Source organism: Suncus etruscus, chromosome 1 (genome assembly GCF_024139225.1).
Source record: "Suncus etruscus isolate mSunEtr1 chromosome 1, mSunEtr1.pri.cur, whole genome shotgun sequence".
Classification (NCBI taxonomy): domain Eukaryota; kingdom Metazoa; phylum Chordata; class Mammalia; order Eulipotyphla; family Soricidae; genus Suncus; species Suncus etruscus.
Genome location: NC_064848.1, coordinates 118,255,824 through 118,279,812, shown reverse-complemented (window position 1 = coordinate 118,279,812; position 23,989 = coordinate 118,255,824).

The window sequence follows — 23,989 nt, the reverse complement described above, 5'->3', positions numbered from 1 at the left end:
TTATCATTTCAGAAGGAAGCATTACTGACTAAATTTAGTAACAATTAGTCAGTTACTTCAAAAAAGGTCAATTCCCTTTGAAAATAATCATTACACCATTATCATTATGATTTAGATCACATTTCTTTGAGAATTAAAAATGTCCTCCATATGCCTGTTAATTAAGTTATTAATCTTTACAACATACTTATGAGGTAATAGTGAATGTTAAAAATTTGAAAAAGAGTTTAAAACACTTATAAAATGGTAACAAGGTCATTTATTTAAGGTAAAATGTGCTGTTATCATAATGTGCCTGTGTTAAATGTTTGTAGATTGTTTAATTCCCATGCTTTTATTGAATCAGATGTAACAACTATATAATACAACTTAAGAAAACTAATAGCATTGTTTTGTGTGTTCTGAAATAATTGATACTACATATGTAGTTAAAGTTAAAATATATAAAATTATTATATAAATATTAAGCAAAATTGATATAAATTTCAAGTCAAAGAAAATATCAGCAATATTTATACGTAAGTTATTACAAAATGTGTTCATTTCTTGATAACAGTGTTGCGGGCTAGTTGAGTCAGGCAGCACTGAGATGGGCTTCAGGGTTATTTGATAAGAAGATGGGAGCAAAAAGTCTGCAAAGTGGGTACTCAGAAACCAAACACATTTAAGAGTATTTGAGTTCAATTTATTGGGAGTTCTGCTTCACATTTAAGCAAAAAGTTATCAATTTTAGGAAGTTTGGTAGATCAAGTATAACATGTTATTTTTTTGTTACAGAATAAACATTACATGTCAGCATAATAATTAGACAATCATCTAAATTTTATATGTATATTGTAAATTCTTTGTAATCAGTTTCATTTACCATAAAGAGACATCAGAAAAGTACTCATAAATATGATTCTTAGTAGTCAACAGAGATCAGAAAAATACTTATTCTTTCCTCCTAGATATGATACTTGCTAGTCAACTAAAAATTGACAAAGTACAATCCCATTGTCCATTTAATATTATACCAAAGAGCTATTTTGAAGAAAAGGAAGATGTAATTAAAGGACCAAACAAACTGCAACCTACACAAATACTGACTGACTAAAATATATTATTATTGATTTTGCCAGATTGAGATAAATATTATTGTAGATTATTATATCAGCTTAGTGTAAGTAGGTATGTTCCAGCAATTCTTGTTTTAATGCAAGGGCAAAGACACCACAGTTTGCTTTTATATTATGTACTCGGCATTATTAATTCTCATCATACATTAATATTTAGTAAGTTCATGGTTGCTATCCTGCCAAGTGTTAACATAGGCCACAACTGGCCTTTTCTCTGCAGCGTGTGCCAGGTATGCAACCCCTTTCTCAAGGGGGAGGCTGAGCCTTCATCACAGCAATCCGCTGTAATCCAGTCATCATCGTGCCTGTAGGCCTTAGGCTACAGCAACAAAGGATAATATGAATTTTCATTAAAATTTACAAATCCATCTCTAAATAATTTATTTATCTATAAATACATCTTCTGGAAACATTGCTTTCTCATCGACCACATCTATTAGTTGTCATTTATTTGCACAAGTAATCTTCACTAGATTTGGAAATGTCATATGGCTTGCTTTTAATCATCAGGAGAAAGTTAACCTAAGTCAATAAGGAAATTTACAATTTTTGTCTATTAAACACTTGCCTCAGGAGATTTTATAATAATTTTGCTCATTGTTATATTTATATCTCAATCTAAGTTACAAAGTTCCTGAAGACATTGATTATATAATTTTTATAATGTCACATAATTAAGCTTAACAATTTTCTCAGTCACTAATTTATTGTATTTGTTTTTTTATGTTATAGTATTGTAATTTACAAAGTTACTCATAGCTGACTTTAAGACAAAAATTGTTTAAGCACTAATTCCACCTCTAGTGTCAACCTCCCTCCACCATGTTCCAGAAAACACCCCATGCCAACATCCTCCACCCCAGCCTGACAACATAACATCAATTTTTTTTAACTTTGATAATTATAATTTATTGAGTTTAAATAGTTTATGGAACTAGAGAAGTTGTTTAACAGTCTGAGTTTGTTTCCTGGTACTTCATGCTTCCTTGAGCACTGCTTGAAGGGACTCCTGAGCACAGAACTGAGAGTAGCGTCTACGCACTTCTTAATAAAATTAGAAAATAAAAACACTTGTCAGAATTTTATATATATAATTGTTCTTGTGTTCATAGAAGTAGTATTACTGGATCATATGGGAGCTCTCTTTCTAGTTTTTTAAGGAATATCCATATAGTTTTAAAGAAAGGCTAGACTGTATGGCATTCGATCATCACTGTACGAGAGTTACTTTCTGCCTGAATCTACACCAGCACTGGTCGTTTTGTTCTTTGTGATGTGTGCCAGTCTCTGTGGCAGGAGATGATATTTCTTTGTTGTTTTGATTTGTATCTCCCTTATAATTAGTGATGTGGAGTATTTTTTCATGTGCCTTGTGGCCATTTCCATTTATTCTTTGAGAAAATGTCTGTTCAGTTCTTCTCCCCATTTTCTGATGGGATTGGAGTTCTTTGTTGTTAATTTCTATCATACCTTTAAAACTTAGATATTAACCACTTATCTGAAGGGAATTAGATTTTAGTTTCTCCCATTCATGGGTAGCCTTTGCTACCCATTCTAGTTCTCAGATTCTTTGAAGTGCAAAACTTCTCAGTTTAATGTTGTTCATTTATTTATTTTTGCTTCCACTTGTTTGGATAGTGTTATTTCCTCCTTAAAGATGTCTCTATTCTCAATGTCATGGAGTCTTTTGCCTATATTTTCTCTTATCTAGCTTATAGTTTTAGGTCTAATATGAAGGTATTTAATCCATTTTGGTTATATTTTTGTACATGGTGTTAAAGAAAAGTCTGTGTTAATATTTTTGCATCTGGATGATCAGTTATCTCAATGCTTGGTAAAGAGGGTTTTCTTGATCCATTTTGTGTTTCATGCCCTTTTATCAAATAATAATTGATTGTATATCAGGAGGGTCAGTTTCTGAATATCAAAATCTATTTCATTTATCTGATGGTGTGTCTTTATTTCAATGCTTTGCTTTATTAATCACTATTGCTTCATAGTACAACCTGTAGATGAGAAAATGATGTCTCACATCTTATTTTTCCTAAAAATTTTTTAACTATTCATGAACTTTTATTTTCCAACTGAATTTTATGTTTGTGATATCCACTTACTTGAAAATGTCATAGATATTCTTAGAGGGTTTGCATTATATTTGTACAATGTTTTGGTAGGTATTGCCATTTTTTATATCTTCACTTCCTAGTGTCCTCTTTTATTTTTTCGAACAGTGCTTTGTAGTTTTCTTTGAATTGGTCTTTACCTCTTTAGTTAAATTGATTCCAAGTTACTTGAGTTTCTGTGGTATAGTTACTAATGGAATTTTTAATGTCTATTTCTTCTCTTTCATTATTTATATATGAAAATAATGAATATTTGGTGTTAATTTTGTGGTTGCCACTTTAATATACAATTTTATTTTTTCATAATGCTTTTGGTAGTGTGATTAGGATTTTCTAAAATAGTAAAATGTCATCTATAAGCATGAGAACTTGACTTTTTCCTTTCCTATATAGATGCTCTTGATATCTTTTTTGCGTAATTTCTATGGAAAGTACTTCCAATACTATGTTGAATGAAAGTGGCAGAGAGAAAATCTTTTATTTTGCTTGATTTTAATTTTAATTTTTTATTATTTTGTTTTTGTTTTTTTTGGGGGGGGCACAACCGGTGATGCTCAGGAATTAGCATTTGCTTTGAGCTCAGAAATTACTCCTGGCCTGGGGGATCATATGGGACACCAGGTGATCAAATCACGGTCAGTCCTAGGCTAGTGCCAGCAAGGCAGATGCCTGACAGCTCCACGCCAAAGCTCCGATCCCTATTATGCCTGATTTTAAATGGAAAAATTTTAGTATTTCTTCATTGAGTATTCGATTTGCCATGGGCTTGTGCAGAAAAGTTAATTTATTTCGAATTTGAGAGATTTATCATTAACAGGTATTTGACCTTATCAAAATGATATCTGAATTTATTGATATCAAATGATTTTTATTATCCTTTTGTTGATATTGTATATTAAGTTGATTGACTTGCATATGTTAAATTATTCTTGCATCTCTGGAATTAATCCAACTTGTTCATGAGCCTTGGATATTTGTTAGAATTTTGCTTAGGATCCTTTCATCTGTGTCCATCAAAGTTATTGGTCTATAGTTCTCTTTTATTGTGACATCTCTTTTTATTTTTGGTATCAAAATAATGTTAGCTTTATTAAAATTTATTTGGAGTGTTCCTATTTCTTCAATTTTCAAGAAGACCCTGAAAAGGATTGGCAGTAGGTCCTAATGAAAGGTTTGAAATAATTCACTAGTGCTTTTGTTTTCAGTATGTATATCCCTCGAAGCAGTATAGCTGGATCAAATGGTAGCTCAATTTCCAATTTTATGAGAAAACTCCATATTGTTTATGATAAAGGTTGGACTAGAAGGCATTTCCACCAGCAGAGAATTAGAGTTTTTTTTCTCTCCACATCCCTGCCAGCAGTGATTGTTCTTGTTCTTTGTGATGTGTGCCAGAATCTGTGGAGTGATATGATACCTTATTGTTGTTTTGAAATATATCTCCCCAATGATTAATGATGTGGAACTTTTTTAATGTGTCTTCTGGCAATGAAATGCCATATGCAATATATATTTATTGCAGCTTTATTTACAATAGCCAGAACCTAAAAACAAGCCAGATGCCTTTCAACATATGAATGGCTAAAGAAAATGTAGTAAATATACACAATGGAATACTATGCAACCATCAGGAGAAATGAAGTGATGAAATTTCATGAACATGAAAACTCTTATGCTGAGTGAAATAAGTCAGTGGGTGAAAAATAGACACAGAATAGTCTCACTCATCTATGGGATTTAAGAAAAAAGGCATTATTTTAATAATACCCAGAGAAAATAGAGATGTGGGTTGGAAAAACCAGGCCACAATATGAATATTACCACAAATAGTAGTAAGTGCAGTTAGAGAAATAACTACGCTAACACCTATCATGACAATGTTAATGAGTGAAAGAAGTAGAATTCCTGTCTTGAATACAGGAAGGGGTGGACGGAGGGAGAGGGATGCATTTCTGGAGGGAATGTTGTACTGATAAAAGGAGGTTATTTTTTATGACTAAAAACCAAATAAAATGTTTGTAATCATGGTATTTAAATAAAACTAAAAACAAGAAGTTGTCAGAATTACATAAAAATTAAATAATTCATTAGTGAATACATCTGGGCCTGCTCTTCCATTATGGGAAAGACAATTGCCATTTTAATTTCCTTTATAATGATAGGGCTGTTCAAATATTTCAGATCATTTTGGTTCAAACTTTGGAGGTTATATAATCCAAGAATATTTTCCATTTTCTCTTGTTTTGTAGCATAAAGTTGATCAAAGTAATCATTACCCTTTGAATTTTTTGTATTATATATAGTAATCTCCTCATTTTTATTTTTAATTTTGTTTATTAAATTTCTCTCTCTCTTTCTGAATTTTGTTAATGGTTTATCAAGCCCAACATTTAACTACTAAAAATCTCTTCCATTTTTTCCATCAGACCTACATTTTGTTAAGTTTTAGCCTGGTTGATTGGTCACTATTAAAGTCTCCAATATTATTGTGTCACTATTGATGTCTTTCTTTAAATCTATTAACAATTTTTCATTACATATTTTGTTGGCCACTTGTTGGGTGTATATATGATTAAGCGTATGATTTCTACCTGTTGTACACATATATCTTTTGATTACTAAGAAATGCCCATCTTTGTTTCTAATAAGCTTTTTAAGCATAAATTCTCTATCATCTGATATTAGTATGGCCACCCCAGAATTCTTATGGGAGTTGTTTGCTTAACTGGTTTTCATGGATTCAGTATCAAATTTTTGTAGGAGTTTAATGTGTTTGTGATGGCTGCCTTTTCATATTGTAGATCAATCAGTTCTTCTTTTAGTTAGTTTTGAGTCTGTAAAGTTTCTCAGTTGTTTATCATGAGGCTGTGTAAACTTCCTTTAAACCAGGATACAAGTATGACCGTGTGATGTATTCTTGGAGAAGCATTCATTTAGTTCTGTTTGTCATTATATTGCATTACTGCCTTTGGATCTTGAGTGTTGCTTGTGACAAATCTGCTCTAAATCTTAAGGATGCTCTGTTGTCTATTATTTCCCTTTTAGGTCTCACTGTGTTCAGTATTCTATTTCTATCTGTAGTATTCTTCATTGTGATTAAGATTTTCCTTGAGGCTCTTTTCTTTGGATCTCTTTTAGCTGGAACACTGGGAATAGACAATGTGGTTGCATGCACTCTTTATCTCTGAGAACTTCTCTGCAATGATGTCCTTGACTAATGATTGTCCATGAGTATTTTATTCCTGGGACCCAGTGCTCCAATAATCCTTTTTCTGTTTCTATTGAATCTATCTCAATGTTCTATTTTCATCTGTTCACATTCTCTGAAGATTTTTTCTATAATTTGATCATTTATTTTAAAGTTCTTTTCCAACCTTTTTGTTGGATGGAGTTGTTTTGCTGTTCATCTTTCTGTTCATTGATTCTGTCCTTAGCTGCTGTCACTCTGCTGGTGAGGCCTACCTTTCAATTATTTTTTTTATTTCCTCTAACAAGTTTTTAGTCCTGTTATCAGTTTGAAGTTAATAATCTCTATTTTAAGAAATTCTTGAATCTTGAGTTTAGGTTTGTTCAGTTCATTCCATGCTTTCTTTGAGCTCTTTGAACATCCTTTATATCTCATCTTTAATTTATTTACCTGAGATTCTATATAAGTGGTTGGTACTTGTCTGATCTTTAGAACTACTATCTTCATTCTCTAAGCATGGGGGAGGTCTGTGTTGCTTCCTCTTTTTCACTCTAGTAATGTGGTATTTTTTACATGTTTTGCTAGGATTCCTTGATTAGGAGAAATGCACAACTGTGCAGTGTAACAGAGCATCCATGCTCATCTTTTTCAGAGAGTTTTTGCCTCCCTCACTTCCATTGTAGGAGCACAGCCACCCTCAGCAGTGGTAGGGAGTCATATCTGGGCACACAGGTTGCACTCAGGGCTCACCAGGCCTAAGGATGTACTCCTAGCTGGTCTGTCTTCACAAAAATGTTTTTAAGTGTGCTTGTTATAGTATATGTTTTATTATTTCATTGTTATTGATTTCATGGCTGGAATATTTAGTTATTTCCTTTTCTTTGGGGGGGCCACACCCGGTGATGCTCAGTGGTTACTCCTGGCTATGCGCTCAGAAGTCACTCCTGGCTTGGGGGACCATATGGGACGCTCGGGGATCGAACCGCAGTGCGTCCTAGGCTAGTGCTGGCAAGGCAGACACCTTACCTATAGCACCACCACGCTGGCCAACCAATACACCTGAGATCCCTTGCCTTGTCCCCATGCTTTAATATTTATGTTTGTCTTATATTTCTTTTCTTCTCTCTACTATCATCTGAGGCCAAGAGTTTTCTAGATAAGCCCCATTTAAACCACTGTATTCTCTCATGAAATAATTCTAAATAACACATTTATTCATTCTGTTCTGGATTACTTCAATTAACATAATATCTTCTAATTCCATCCATGCTGCAAAGAATTGCATCATCCCTTACTTCTATGTAGTATTCCATTATATATATGTGTGTGTGTGTGTGTGTGTGTGTGTGTGTGTGTGTGTGTGTGACATCTTCATGATCCATTCATCTGTTGTTGGACATCTAGACTGATCCAAATCTTAGCTATTATCCCTATAGCTAAATTCTAATACCTAGTTTATTCAGCTATCTTCTCAACTAGTGGCTTCTTACATTTCAGAATTAATACACAAAATTTACTTACTTTACTGTTTGGATCATAATAAATTCATCATTCACTTTTTAGTTTTTTTAATATCATCTAATATCATATCATTTACATAGGTATATGCCTTTATATATACATATTTCTTACAAGATATTGGTTAATATATTCTTAAATAGTAACTATAGTTAAGTAGTAACTATAGTTAATGGATTGAATTTCAATGCCTTTAAATAAAATCTAACAATGATAAAACTAGTTTCACATTTGATTCATCTAAAGAATTCAAACTATTTTCTATTTAATCAGTTGATATTTGGCATGGATCTCAACAATCTCTCATTAAAACAATTTAAAAGATATTAAGACACAGTCAAAGTTTAGAACTCTTGGCCAATATAAGTTATGTTAGGTTTAGATAACAGATCAATTATGCAATTTGATATAGATAATTACCTAGAACATGAAGACCATAATCTTCCTAATTGGTATACTAACCTTTGGTCTTACTACTTATTTATATATATATAACATATATTAGTAAAACTGCATTTTGTAATCAGTAGATCTTATCAAATTATCTTTTTTTTAAATAATTTATTATAAATATTTCTAAAATTAAATTTTCTCAATAAGGTTTAACTGTTTTCAATCACATATGCAGTCCAGTTAGCTTCAGAATAACATTATACATCATAACTTGGAGTTTTATCTGGAAACAAACATTCCAAGGAAGAGGACGAGAAACTTCTAGTTGACAGGGTCTGTATCCAGAGTCAAACATGCAGAACTTTCTCTTGATTGCCTTCCCCAACAGTCTTTTTCAACTTTAGAGGATACAAACTATTCAATATCTAATCACACTATTATTAGTGCTTTTTCTTTCACAACTTCATAATTTAACTTCATATTCTTTATGTGGCCTGAGAACTTTTACTTTTGCAATAAACATTTTATTTCTAATTTATTTCCTGATATTCATAATAGCTAATTCCTTAACATATTTTATTATCACATTCTCTATTCAAAGTGGCTGCCTTTTACTTGGATATGATACCAATTAACATAGTATGACCACAATTGCTACTTCAGTCTCTATGGTTTCTTCAAAGTAGTCTATATGATAGATTCATAATTATTTCTATTCTCCATATTGGAATAGTGTTTACCCAGAACACAGGGATTTATGTAGTCGATATTCTCTGTCCAACATAAAGCTTACCTCAGAAAGATACCAAAATTTTTTTCTTCATTAAAAAATTTGCATAATGATTCATTTGACTCTCAGACTACTTTCATCATATTATTTTAGAAATCTAAACCCCCTTTCAACTTTTTGCTCTAAATTTGTAATTTAAGACTATATATCAGAAATTACTTAAGTGAATCATCTATGTTCTACATTATTTTGTGAAAATAAAGCAATTAATACTCTTCTAATCTTCCTTCTCAAGACATCATGCCTGATGTACTAACCTGTTTATAGAGATCTTTGTGCAAGCTCAAAATCCAAGCTAATAATAAAATATAATGCTCCTATCAATATGAAATAAAAATTTTCAGATCTCTGCTGCTACAAGAACCTAATTTAATGTTGCACATTACTGAATCAAAACTTTTAAAATATAATAAAAATATAAATGGCCTCTGATTTAATGAAAAATGTGTCTGAAAGTAGGCAGGATGGTTATAGCAAAGGTGAGTGATACAAATGTTTAATATATGAAGGAATGAATATTTTTAACATTGTTTCCTTCTTTACACTACTGATATTTTATTGTTTCAGATTTTATTTTAAATGATCCTCGAAATATGAAAGTACCATATTAAGAATGTCATGCATAGAATGGCTGTTATAACAGATATAGAAATATATTTCTTAAGGTATTCTAGAACCCCCTTCAGCTTTTTACTCTATTATTATTGCTAATATATTACTTTCAATAGTTTTACTACTCATTGGGAAATAAAGAAAAATTGAAAATAAATATGCATACCTTATGTACTAAATGAACCACATTAAACCACCTACAAATCCTTGCCACACAAGTAAATCAGTTGTTAATACATTTTCCTATTTATTCACACTATAAAATTACAATAAACATTCCTTTCAAGTTGGGGAACTAAAAAAGTATTTGCTGTGTTTTTCATCAAATATAATTACAAATATGTATTTTTCAGACAAAAGTTTAATATCCCTAGGTCAAATAAGTATGCTCTTTCTCTGAATTCTTTTATATGTAAACCATTTTAAAATTTCATGCTTAAATAAATTATTTTAATATATACATATATTTATACTTTATATCTAAGATATATTGGTCAAGTTGTTTATACTTTATATCTAAGATATATTGGTAAAGATATATTGGTCAAATTGTTCTTTATTTTGTTTTGTTTTGGCTTTTGAGCCACATCCGGTGACGGGGTTATTACTAGCTATGAACTCAGAAAGCACTCCTGTTTTGGGGAACCATATGGGATGCTGGAGATCGAACAGCGGTTCATTCTAGGTCGAAGCTTGCAAGGCAAATGCCCTACCTCTGCTCCACAGCTCCAGCCCCGAGTCAAGTTGTTCTTACTTATAATAAAGCTCAATACATCTATTTTTCTGTTCCTTTTTGTACTAAACATTGCTGCTGTTTATAATTATTACACACATAATAACAGAGGGAAATGTAGCATAAATGCTTGCCATAGTACCAGTCAATTATATAATAAAATAATTCTGTTGAGAGGCTGGAACAGTAGCATACCAGGTAGGGCATTAGCCTTGGACAGAGCAAATCCAGACTTGATTCTTGGTTCCTCAGCCTGCCAGGCATAATTTCTGAGTGCAGAGTCAGAAAAAAAATCCTGAGTGCTGCCAGGTGTAGCCCAAAACACAAACAAAAATCTGTTGACTAAAAAAAAAAGTAAAGAATTTAAATTTTTAAATAAAATATTTCTGAACTATATCTAGAAGTTTGGAACTTTAGAAATGCCTGAAAATAAAGACCACTCTAATTAATTTTTTCCATAGTTTTTGAGATTTTTAATGACTTAAACACAATGTTTAATATGGCAGGTGTTTGGTTAAGTTGAAAAACTATTATTTTAAAAATATAGCCATTACTGTGATTTTAAAAAAGAAATTCAATAAAATTATATTTGGGGGGGACATTTTAAGTAGGTTACATATTTAGTTCAGAGCATTTATTTTCATTAATTTTTCTTTGCATAAATATAGTTAATAATTTAAGAATTAAGAAAACCTTATTTATGTCAATATAAATATATTTTTATTTCTATAATTCTGCACATATTTAATCTATTCAAACATTTTTTCTGAGTCCATAAATTCATATCATATTTAATCTCTAACTCTTGTGCAACAGCCCTCTCCATTATATACTTATTACCTACTGCTCTCTATACCAAGAATAAGAATATTCTTATGAATAGCCCTTACATTCCAGCTACTGTTTATCCTATACTGGAGGCACTAATACTCATGTTCATGCCACTCCAACTCTGAAAAACTCTAGTAATCATATTCTTGGTAACTTAACTCTAGTAGAGAAAAATGACATGAACTTTAGCATCAATGAAATAAAATACCCATACTACTCAGTATACATTTGACTCCTCAAAACTCCAAGAAAATATATATGTTCCTTCATTTAGTCATTGTTTTATCATGAACTTATTATTAAAGTTCTATGATCAGTAAAATTTTATTGGGACATCATCACTGATTAGACACTGGTTAATCTTGGAGAAAAATTAGGTGTCTAAGATACATATATTTATATTAGAAAGTTATATAATAATTTTAGGAATTGACAAGTTACAGAAAGAAAAATTAAGTGGAAATAAGAGACAACTGGTTTAATAACTGGAAAGTATCTTTAATAAAATATTATGTTCTGTTATCCTACAAGTGAAATACAGGCATAGGTAGATATTATAAAAGTTTTCAGGCAGAGAAAATAGTAAATATATTTATTATGCATGTGAAATTTCTCTTTTAAAAATTCACTCACGGAATAATTATTAGAAGAATAAAGAACTTGAGTTCCACTCCACCTGAAGAATTTGCAAGCAGTGTATCTTTGCACAAGTGAAATACAGGCATAGGTAGATATTATAAAAGTTTTCAGGCAGAGAAAATAGTAAATATATTTATTATGCATGTGAAATTTCTCTTTTAAAAATTCACTCACGGAATAATTATTAGAAGAATAAAGAACTTGAGTTCCACTCCACCTGAAGAATTTGCAAGCAGTGTATCTTTGCACAAGTTAACTTTTACTTTAATCTGTAAGATTAAACCAGACTTCTAAATGAGTATAGTGGTTCTGAGGATTAAATAAATTAATATATACAAAACTCTTAGGTTCCTAATATATAACAAATATTTTGGCTATTAATCCCACTGAATGTAAGTCATTCTTAACAAATTTTATTTTTATCTACAAGTCATATTTGATACATTGACTTGTATCAAATATAGTTTTGCAGTATTTTTTATTTTATACTACTATGTGATTTTCCCTTTTAATTTTCCAGCAAATAATCCCATGACCAGACAATGACTTTTTGAGACTGCAATATGCATTTATATGTACATACACATGTATACCTATGTATATATGTATGTGTAGAGAAGAAAATAAAGAGTTCATAGTATCCATTTCTAGTGTATTTCTATTTGTTTTCATAGGGTAATGTGATATTTCAGGAACTGCCACCAGAGAATAAATTTATAGTTTATCTGTTGAATACCATAAAAATCTGTATCTTAGGTCATACAACTCATTCTGTGACACAAACTCAAAAAATCTGTTAACGTAAGCATCTCAGATGGACCACATGTAGACAATGTCACACATTTAATTAGATTAAATATATTACTGATTACATGTTGTATTAATTATTAATTATAAAGTCATAGTGTAGTGATAAGGCCTCTCTCTGTTAACCCCGTGTTTGCAGTCCCTACAGTTGGTGGGTCTATAGGTAGCAAGGTAAAGGCAGAGAAATGATCCACAGCAGTCAGACGAAGTTTCAGGAGAAATCCAGCATTGTTACAAGGCCATAACCGCCATGTGCATATATCCACCTGGCCTCTAAACTAAGATTTTTAAGTAATCTCCTTCAGTTGCCCTCCATCCTTCCTGACTGCTTCTGCCTCTCTCTCGCCCTCCCCTAGGGCCTAGGCAAACATATTTATTCCCAACAGCCCCTCTCAGGAGTTGGTGGGGTTACCATCCAGGTAGGAAGTTGGGGACGGGGTAACAATTACATATTTAGTAAGTTTTCTCTAAACATAAATCCTTTCTTATTTTAGTGAATAATGACACAATTTATTTTTGTTTTGTTTTAGGGCCACACCCGGTGACGCTCAGGGGCTACTCCTGGCTATGCACTCAGAAATCGCTCCTGGCTTGGGGGACCATATGGGATGCTGGGTAATCGAACCTCCTTCCATCCTAGGCTAAAGCAGGCAAGGCAGATGCCTTACCGCTGTGTCACCACTCAGGCCCCAATGACACATTTTTTAAGTTAATTTGATTAGTCAAAATCTTATATTCATCCTTAACTTTATATTTCTTCATATTTCACAGCCAAAATGTCAGCAAGAGGCCAATATGGTTAAGAATTTGCAAAGTGTATGTAAATTCAACAAAAGAAAAACAGCAAGTGTTCTTTAGTAAAAGCAGGGTGGTCTTCAGTGAAAGAAAAGTGCCCTAATCTATTCAAAGCCCTCAAGAGTTCTTGACACTAAGAACAATCTTACAGTGAGTTGTTAAAACAGATGATAACCAAGAATATACTGAGAAAGTTATGTAGAGTATATTTAAGGGCTTGGCCTCTTCCAAAAGTCTTGCACTCAAATCTAAACTATTATGTAATTAAAATAAAATAAATAATCCTACTCATTGAATAAAAGGAACTTTTCACATAGTAGTTTTCCTGTCTAAAATTTTTGCAAATCATATGTAAAAATAAATAAAACTTTTAAAAAATATTGAGTTTCTCTCTTAAGCATCTAGAAACGGACTTTGATGAGAGAAACCATCCAGGATGATAGTATAGTATAGTTTGTACTCAGCTTGTGTGTGTGTGTGTGTGTGTGTGTGTGTGTGTGTGTGTGTGTGTGTGTGTGTGTGTGTGTATATATATATATATGAGATATAAGATGAGAGTTCTATTTTCCTTTAAATAAAGCCAATTAACTAATGCAGAAAGTCACCCCAATTACCAGCTGAATCTGAAATGAACCCTTTGTGACCAGTGGTCTCATTAAGTTCTCTTATTAGTGGAGTAGCTTTTATTTTTAAAACATGTGCACAACAGGTTTTATATGTTGGGTTATATGTGAGAGTTAGATCTTTTGGGGAATTTACAATCTTTTAGCAAAGTGCATATTATGAATATTTTGGCTTAGTGCTTCTCAGTAATACAGTTTTATTTCCCTCCTGTTTTTCTAAAGATGTTTTCTGTGTATAACACATATTTTATAATATTCTCAATAGTTACTAGTTGTTAACTAGCAAGTCATTTCCTATTTCTGTCTCATTTTCCTTAGATGAAAACCAAGAACAATGAAACATCTTAATTTACTTTAGAGACAAGTGTATGTCTTTAGTGCACTGAAAATATTAATTAATTATTAAGTTATTATTTTTAACTATTATTCTAACAACATGATACCATCACTAGTGATACTAGAAGCCCATCCTTGTTCATTTCAATGCTCACCAGTTTCTGTCTCCTTTCCCAGCAAAAATCTGTCTGTTTCTCATTCAGTGTGTTTCAAGTAACAACTCAAAAACATGTATAAATATTTTACCAGTTCATTAGGTAGATGGGAATAAACAAACTATAATATAACAATTAAAAAGCAACTATTTTTTACTTTCTTTTGCATAACCCATAAGTATGTATTTATAAAACTAAAAACAATTTTATATTTATAAAATATTTACATTGATATAAAAATATTCACATGTGTGTATTTAAAGTTCATGCCTTAATGCTCAATTAGTTTTATAAAAATGTATTTAGTTAGTATGTCAGTAAATCTGTGTATTTTTCATAAGATAATAATGTATCCAATAACAATAAATTCAATAAAGTTAAAAAAATTAAAATTTACAATATGCTTTATACAACAATTTTAATAATGTTTTGTGTCTAAGGGAATTGATAATATATTTTAAAATTCAATAAATTAGAAAATATATTTCTTTAGTATGAATAGGTGAATTGAGGGTTAAATGTATTATTTGTTCATTTTTAGGTCCACAAACAGATGAGAATATTTACATGAATATGAAATGCATAGATATACAAACACATATAGTTTTCTATCAGTAAACACAATTCCAAATATCAAAAATATGCATAGCCATGTACAAAGAAGAATCAAGTTAAAAATTCTACTCACATATCATTGATATAGTCTTTAGAATTTAATGAAAATGCAAATGAGCTAACAGCATAGATGAATAATACATGACTTTATATTCTGTATGTACTAAAAAACCCTCAGATAAAAAGTTATAAATTTCAACACAATTTTAGCATTTGTTTGTAGCATATACCCTTTATGGGATATAAAAATTGGTTATTTTCTTATACCAAATAAAAGGCCTGATATATAAACAAAATATTAACATAAAATGATTATTAGTAGCAACTATCTAGAATGCCTTATTATTATTATTATAAATATTATTATACATAATATAAATGTACTATTCAAACCAGGTAATTTGACATAATTCTTATAACTAGAGTATAAAATCCTACAAGTTTCAATCTTTTAAAAGTGCATCTTATGTTTTTTATAAAATTCATGTTAATCTCAAGTTTTGAACTTAGACTGTAACAATGGATGAAAAAACGAGAAAATAAATAATAAATGGTTAAATCGAAAATATAAACAAACATTTTCTTGATGAAATGTATAGTTATTCAGTTTTTATAAGCCTTTGATGGTTTCTGTTATTAAATTTGGCATAGGGATATAGGGACTTTAATTTCTCATTTTCATTTCCTTTATAGTATCTATTTTAATTAAAAGTTAGTACCTACCTTTTGGGGGTTTGAAGATAATATTAAATCTGTTATATATTCCTTGATCAATGAAACTTCCAGACTTACTACAAGATTTTTCTTCTTACTGGTACCTAGGGACAATAATTTCTGTTCTTCAATATCTGGTTCTAGATTATGGCTCTAAACATTTTTTAAATGAGTACATATGATATCATCCTGAAGAGAAAGTTTAAATTTCATGTACATTGTTGGGAGATATATATTTGAATACCATGTTTGAACATCATGGACCTACCTGTTTAGCCTCTTTCCCACTGGGCCAAGACTTGTTTCCTTCCATTTAAAATGTTTAATCAGATTCTTATCATATCTATAACCTTTAATTAGAAATACTATCAGAGATTAAAAAACTGAAAGCTTTGTGCACACTGAAGGCATAAGAAAGAATAAAGCATAAGCAACTGAAGGAGAAAGTTAAATCAGGAAGTTTATGTGTCTTTGACTCAAGAGTCAAGGAATGGTAGGACACTACCAAATAGTCCCCAAAAATTCAGACTGCTCTAGTGGAGTCTTTAGTATAGTTCAACATTAATTTCAAAGCTAAGTTTCATAAAACTTGACTTTTTCCTCATGGACTTCTATATTAAACCTCCTATATTCTCCTATACGCCTATAAGTATCTAAAACTAGCTTCATTAGTCCTTTCTGAATTTATCACACTTCATTATTTACTGTTTGGATCAAGATAAATCCATAATGCTCTTTTACTTTTCTTATATTATTATTGAATAACATTTTATACACATAATATCACATTACATATGTATACATAAATGCATATATTTCTTATTGAATATTGATTAATGCATTTTATACTAAATTTTCTTAGGGAAGACACATGGGAAATGTGACATTTCAGATCAAAGTAAAATGTAAATTTTTAAGCAAATGTAGGACACTTAAAGCTTTCATTTGAAGTTTATCTCAGTCTATGTTTTGTCATCTTTGAATTATAAGTTTATAGATCTAAAAATACCTACATATCCTGTGTGTGTTGATCTAATATTCTTAGGAAATTCATTTAAAACACACAAGTTTATAATGTCACATATATATTTCTTGGTGTAAATATAGCAGATAATAATTCAAATAGGGAGAAGAATATAAGGAGAGAAAGTGAGAGATAGGAGGACATTAAGGGAAAGGGAGAAAAGAGTGTGAGAAAACAGAAATGTAAGATATTAAAAAAATTTTACTTTGAAAATATTTTTAATTTTAATAAAGGTTATTAAAATGTTCCATTTTGTATCAGAATGAGCTATTTAAAATATTCTTATTAATATCTTTATTCAAATACCTTGATTACAAATATGATTGTAGTAGTGTTTTAGTCATGTCTTGTTCACCAGTGCAACATTCCCATTACCAATGTCCCAAATCTACATCCTCCCCACCAAATCCCTGCCTATACTTGAGACAGGCTTTCTACTTCCCTCATTCATTCACATTATTATGATAGTTCTCAGTGTAGTTATTTCTCTAACTGTACTCACAACTCCTTGGGGTGAGCTTCATGTTGTGAGCTGGAACTTCCAGCCCTCCTCACTTTGTCTCTCAGAATTATTGCAAAAATGTCTTTTTATTTTTTCTTAAAACCCATAGATGAGTGAGACTATTCTGCGTCTATCTCTCTCCCTCTGGCTTATTTCACTCAGCATAATAAATTCCATGTACATTCATGTATAGCAAAATTTTATGACTTCATCTCTCATTACAGCTGCATAATATTCCATTGTGTATATGTACCACATTTTTGCTGTTTCAGAGTTGCCTGAGACTGGATTTCATCAGCGTTCCTGCTGGTGATCCTGCCTTCTTCAGAGGTGGGTCGGGACATACACACAGATTCCTGCTGGTTTATGCCAGGAGTCAGAAGGGTGCAGAAGCCATCTTGGGTCATGCTGTTTTCAGCTGCCTGAGACTGGATTTCATCAGTGTTCCTGCTGGTGATCCTGCCTGCTTCAGAGGTGGGTCGGAACGCACACACACTGATTCCTGCTCATTTCTGCCGGGAGTCAGAAGGGTGCAGAAGCCATCTTGGGCCATGCTATTTCCAGCTGCCGGAACTGGATTTCATCAGCGTTCCTGCCGGTGATCCTGCCTGCTTCAGAGCTGCCTTGGACTGGATTTCATCTGTATACCTGCCGGCAATCCTGCCTGCTTCAGAGCTGCCTGAGACTGGATTTCATCAGCGTTCCTGCTGGTGATCCTGCCTGCTTCAGAGCTACCTGAGACTGGATTTCATCTACATTTCTGCCCCGATCCTGCCTGCTTCAGAGCTGCCTGAGACTGGATTTCATCTGCATACCTGCTGGCGATACTGCCTGCTTCAGAGGTGGGTCGGGACATACACACACAGATTCCTGCTGGTTTCTGCCAGGAGTCAGAAGGGTGCAGAAGCCATCTTGGGTCATGCTGTTTTCAGCTGCCTGAGACTGGATTTTCATCAGTGAATGTTTTGGAGGCTTTGAGCTCTTTCACCTTTGTCAGTAAGAGGATGGGAAGCCCCAACCATCTGAGGCAGTGGTCCTCAAACTATGGCTCGCAGGCCACATGTTGTATTTGTATCTGTTTTGTTTCTTCATTGCAAAATAAGATATATGCAGTGTGCATAAGAATTCAGTCATAAGTTTTGTTTTTACTATAGTCAGACCCTCCAATGGTCTGAGGGACAGTGAACTGGCCCCCTGTTTAAAAAGTTTGAGGACCCCTGATCTGAGGGGATTACCCATTTTAGATTAGGATTAAAGTTCTAAAGGATTTCTGGGAACTCAGATGCCAGCACTCCTATCTGCCTGTCTTCTATACTGTGCTGCATTTTCGGCCTGATTTTATCCTTTGTGTGGCTCATCTGCAGACGAATCACCTTCCCTGGAGCCTTCCCCGGAGGTGAGTTTACAAGCCCAGAAAGGGAAAGCTGCTGAACTCTGCTGGAACTCAGATGCAAGCACCCATATCTGCCTGTCTTCTGTGCTGTGCTGCATTTTTGGCCTGATTTCATTCTGTGTGTGGCTCATCTGTGGACAGCTCGCCTTCCCTGGAGCCTTCCCTGGAGCCTTCCCTGGAGGTGAGTATACACGCCCAGAAAAGGAGGAGCCAGAGGAGCACGGCCGCTCCGCTTCACTTCGCAGCTGTGCACATCATTTAGACAATGAATACAACCACAACACGTAGAAAAACCCACAATACAAGTGTGAAATGGAGAAACAACACAGGCCAGTGCCAGACCTAGAGAATGACGATGGCAACTCTGATGACTTGAACATGACCAACCAACTAATCAGTCTCTCAGATAAGGAGTTTAGAGTCGCAATATGGAAGATGTTCAAAGAAATCAAAGAAAGTATAAAAGAGAAAATAGCTCACCACAAATAGTGATGAGTTTAGTTAAAGAAATAACTACATTTTGAACTGTCCTAATACTGAGAATGTATGAGGGAAATGGAGAGCCTGTTTAGAGTACAGGCGGGGGTCGGGTGGGGAGGAGGGAAACTTGGGACATTGGTGATGGGAATGTTGCACTGGTGATGGGGGGTATTCTTTACATGACTGAAACCCAAACACAATCATGCATGTAATCAAGGTGTTTAAATAAAAAAAAAAAGAATCAAGAGAATATGAAGATAGAAATCAGAAAACTCCAAACTAAAATTTCAGGCCAAATATCAGGTCTGAAAAACTCAGTAGATGAATTTAAAGAACAACATGGTTGAGATTTCCCATGGGTTAACAGCGCTGAGGATAGAATTAGTACACTGGAAGATGAGATGAATAACAATTCCATACAGCAGAAGAAATTGGAAAAAATCCTTAAAGTGAATGATCAAAAAATGGAAAATTTACTCAAATAATGGGAACAGATAAAATAGAAATCTATAATAAGCTCAACAGAAACAACTTAAGAATCATTGGAGTTCCAGAGACCCAGGAAGAAAATCTCCAGGAAGAATCAATGGTCAAGAAGATCATTAAAGAGAAACTACCAGAGCTAAAGAATACATGTGATCAAATCCTGCATTCCCAAAGAGTACCAACTAAAAGAGACCCCAGAAAAAACACCCCAAGACACATCCTAGTCACAATGACGAATCCCACAGATCGAGACAGAATTCTGAAAGCAGCAAGATTGAAAAGAGAAATTACATTCAAGGGAACATTTTTGAGATTTACTGCAGACCTGTCACCAAAGACACTCAAGGCCAGAATGCAGTGGTGGGACATAGTGACAAAACGCAATGAAATAAATGCTCACTAGAATACTGCACCCAGCAAAACTCACTTTCAGGTTTGAAGGAACAATACGTGGTTTCACAGACAAACAACAGCTCAGAAACTTTACAGACTCAAAACCATTCTTAAAAGAAAAACTGAACGGCATACTTTAAGACAAGACTGACCAACAGATACACCAAACTTCAATATAAAGATGGCACTAACTCCAAGGACAATTCTTTCTCTCAATGTCAATGGACTAAATGCACCAGTGAAGAGACACAGAGGGGCTAAATGGATCAAAAACTCAATCCAAGCTTCTGCTGCCTATAAGAAACACACCTAAATAGTCAGAACAAACATAGACTCAAAATAAAAGGCTGGAGAAAAATCATCCAAGCAAACAACACCCATAAAAAAGCTGGAGTGGCCATAATAATATCAGATGATGCAAACTTTTTACTTAGAAAAGTTGTAAGGGACAAAGATGGACATTTTGTATTAATCAAGGCATAAGTACAGCAGGAAGAAATCACTCTCCTAAATATATCTATATGATATGAATGAGGGGCCAGCAAAATATTTAATACAATTGTTGACAAATCTGAAAAATAATATCAATAACAACACAATAATTGTGGGAGACCTCAACACGACATTGTCAACACTTGACAGGTCAACCAGACTGAAACCCAACAAGAATATACTAGACCTGAAAAGAGAAATGGAAGAAAGAGGCCTAGTAGATATATGAAGGACACTCCACCCCCCAAAAACCAGGTTACACATTTTTCTCTAACGTACATGGGACATTCTCCAGGATAGACTACATACTAGTCTATTAGATTTTTTTTTTCTTGTAAAATTCTGTCAGTGCCCTGTATATTTTTGAGATTAGCCCCTTATCGGATGGGTATTGAGTAAATAGTTTCTCCCACTCAGTGGGGGGCTCTTGTATCCTGGGCGCTATTTCTTTTGAGGTGCAGAAGCTTCTCAGTTTAATGTATTCCCATCTGTTGATCTCTGCTTTCACTTGTTTGGAAAGTGCACTTTCCCCCTTGAAGTTGCCTTTAGTCTCAATGTCATGGAGTGTTTTACCGATGTATTGTTCTATATATCTTAAGGTTTCAAGTCTGATATTGAGGTCTTTCATCCATTTGGATTTTAGCTTTGTACTTGATGTTAACTGGGGGTCTATGTTCGCTTTTTTGCAAGTGGCTAACTAGTTCTGCCAGCACCGCTTGTTGAAGAGGTTTTCCCTGCTCCACTTAGGATTTCTTGCTCTTTTGTCAAAAATTAGGTAATTATATGTCTGGGGAACATTCCCTGAGTATTCAAGCCTATTTCACTGATCTGAGGGCCTGTCTTTATTCCAATACCATGCTGTTTTGATAACTATTGCTTTGTAGTACAGTTTAAAGTAGGGGAAAGTAATACCTCCCATTTTTCTTTTCCCTAGGAGTGCTTTAGCTATTCGAGGGTGTTTATTGTTCCAGATGAACTTCGTGTTTGATCCACTTCTTTGAAGAATGTCATGGGTATTTTTAAGGGGATCGCATTAAATCTGTATAATACTTTGGGGGAGTATTGCCATTTTAATGATGTTAATCCTGCCAATCCATGAGCAGGTTATGTCTTTCCATTTCCGTGTGTCCTCTCTTATTTCTTGGAGCAGGGCTTTATAGTTTTCTTTGTATAGGTCCCTCACATCTTGGTCAAGTTGACTTCAAGATATTTGAGTTTGTGTGGCACCATTGTGAATGGTATTGGCTTTTTGACTTTCTTCTCTTCCTTATCATTATTGATATATAAAAAGGCCATTGATTTCTGTGTGTTAATTTTGTAGCCTGCCACCTTGCCATATGAGTCTATTGTTTCTAGAAGCTTTTTGGTAGAGTCTTTAGGGTTTTCTAAGTAGAGTATCATGTCGTCTGCAAACAATGAGAGCTTGACTTCTTCCTTTCCTATATTGATTCCCTTGATATCTTTTTCTTGCTTGATTGCTATAGCAAAAACTTCCAGTACTATGTTGAAGATGAGTCGTGAGATCGGACAGCCTTGTCTTGTACCAGAATTTAGAGGAAAGGCTTTTAGTTTTTCTCCATTGAGGATAATATTTGCCATTGGCTTGTGGTAGATGGCTTCAACTAGATTGCGAAAGGTTCCTTCCATTCCCATCTTGTTGAGAGTTTTGATCAGGAATGGGTGTTGGACCTTATTAAATGCTTTCTCTGCATCTATTGATATGATCATGTGATCTTTATTTTTTTTCTTGTTGATGTTGTGTATGATGTTGATATATTTATGGATGTTAAACCATTCTTGCATTTCTGGGATGAAACCTACTTGGTCGTAGTGTATGATCTTCTTGATGATGCATTGGATACTATTTGCCAAGATTTTGAAAATCTTTGCATCAGCATTTATCAGGGATATTGTTCTGTAATTTTCTTTTTGGCAGCATCTCTATCTGCTTTTGGTATCAAGGTGATGTTGGCTTCATAAAAGCTGTTTGGAAGTGTTCCCGTTTTTTTTTCAATTTTATGGAAGAGCCTGGCTAGGATTGGTAGTAGCTCCTCTTGAAATATTTGAAAAAATTCATTAGGAAAGCCATCTGGGTCTGGGCTTTCCTTTTTGGGCACATGTTTGATTACAGTTTCAATTTCCTCAGTAGTGATGGGGGGTTTAGATATGCTGCATCCTCCTCACTTAAATGTGGAAGGTTATAAGTGTCCAAGAATTTTTCCATTTCTCCTAGGTTCTCATGTTTAGTAGCATAAAGTTTCTCAAAGTAGTCTCTGATTACCCTTTGGATCTCTACAATATCTGTCATGATCTCCCCCTTTTCATATGGGTTATCAGATTTCTCTCTCTTTTTTTGTGAGTTTTGCCAATGGTCTATTAATCTTGTTTATTTTTTCAAAGAACCAACTTCTGCTTTCGTTGATCTTTCAGATTGTTTTTTGGTTTTCCACTTCATTGAGTTCTGCTTTTAGCTTTGTTATTTCCTTCTGTCTCCCTATTTTTGGTTTCTTTTGTTGGTCATTTTCTAATTTTTTTGAGCTGCATCATTAAGTTATTCAGGTATGCCCCTTCTTCCTTCCTGATATGTGCTTGTAGAGCTATAAAATTTCCTCTCAGGACCGCTTTTGCTGTGTCCCATAGATTCTGCCGTTTGTGTCTTCATTATCATTAGTTTCCAGGAAATTTTTGATTTCCTTTTTTGATTTCATCTCAGGCCCACTGATAGTTCAGTAGCAGGGTGTCTAATTTCCAATTGTTAAAGTTTTTCCTTCTGTGTGGCTTTATAGTTCACATATAATTTCAGAGCCTTGTGGTCAGCAAAGGTAGACAACAATATTTCTATCTTCTTGATTTTATGGAGGTAAGTTTTATGTGTCAGCATGTAGTCTATCCTGGAGAATGACCCATGTATATTGGAGAAGAATGTGTATCCAGGTTTTTTGGGATGGAGTGCCATATATATATATATATATATATATATATATATATATATATATATATATATATATATATATATATATATATATATATATATATATACTAATCCTCTTTCTTTCATTACTCTTTTCAGGGCTAGTATGTTTTTGTTGGGCTTCAATCTGGTTGACCTATCAAGTGTTGATAAGGCCATGTTGAGGTCTCCCACAATTATTGTGCTATTATTGATGTCTTCTTTCAGATTTATCAGTAATTGTATTAGATAATTTGCTGGTCTCTCATTGGGTGCATAT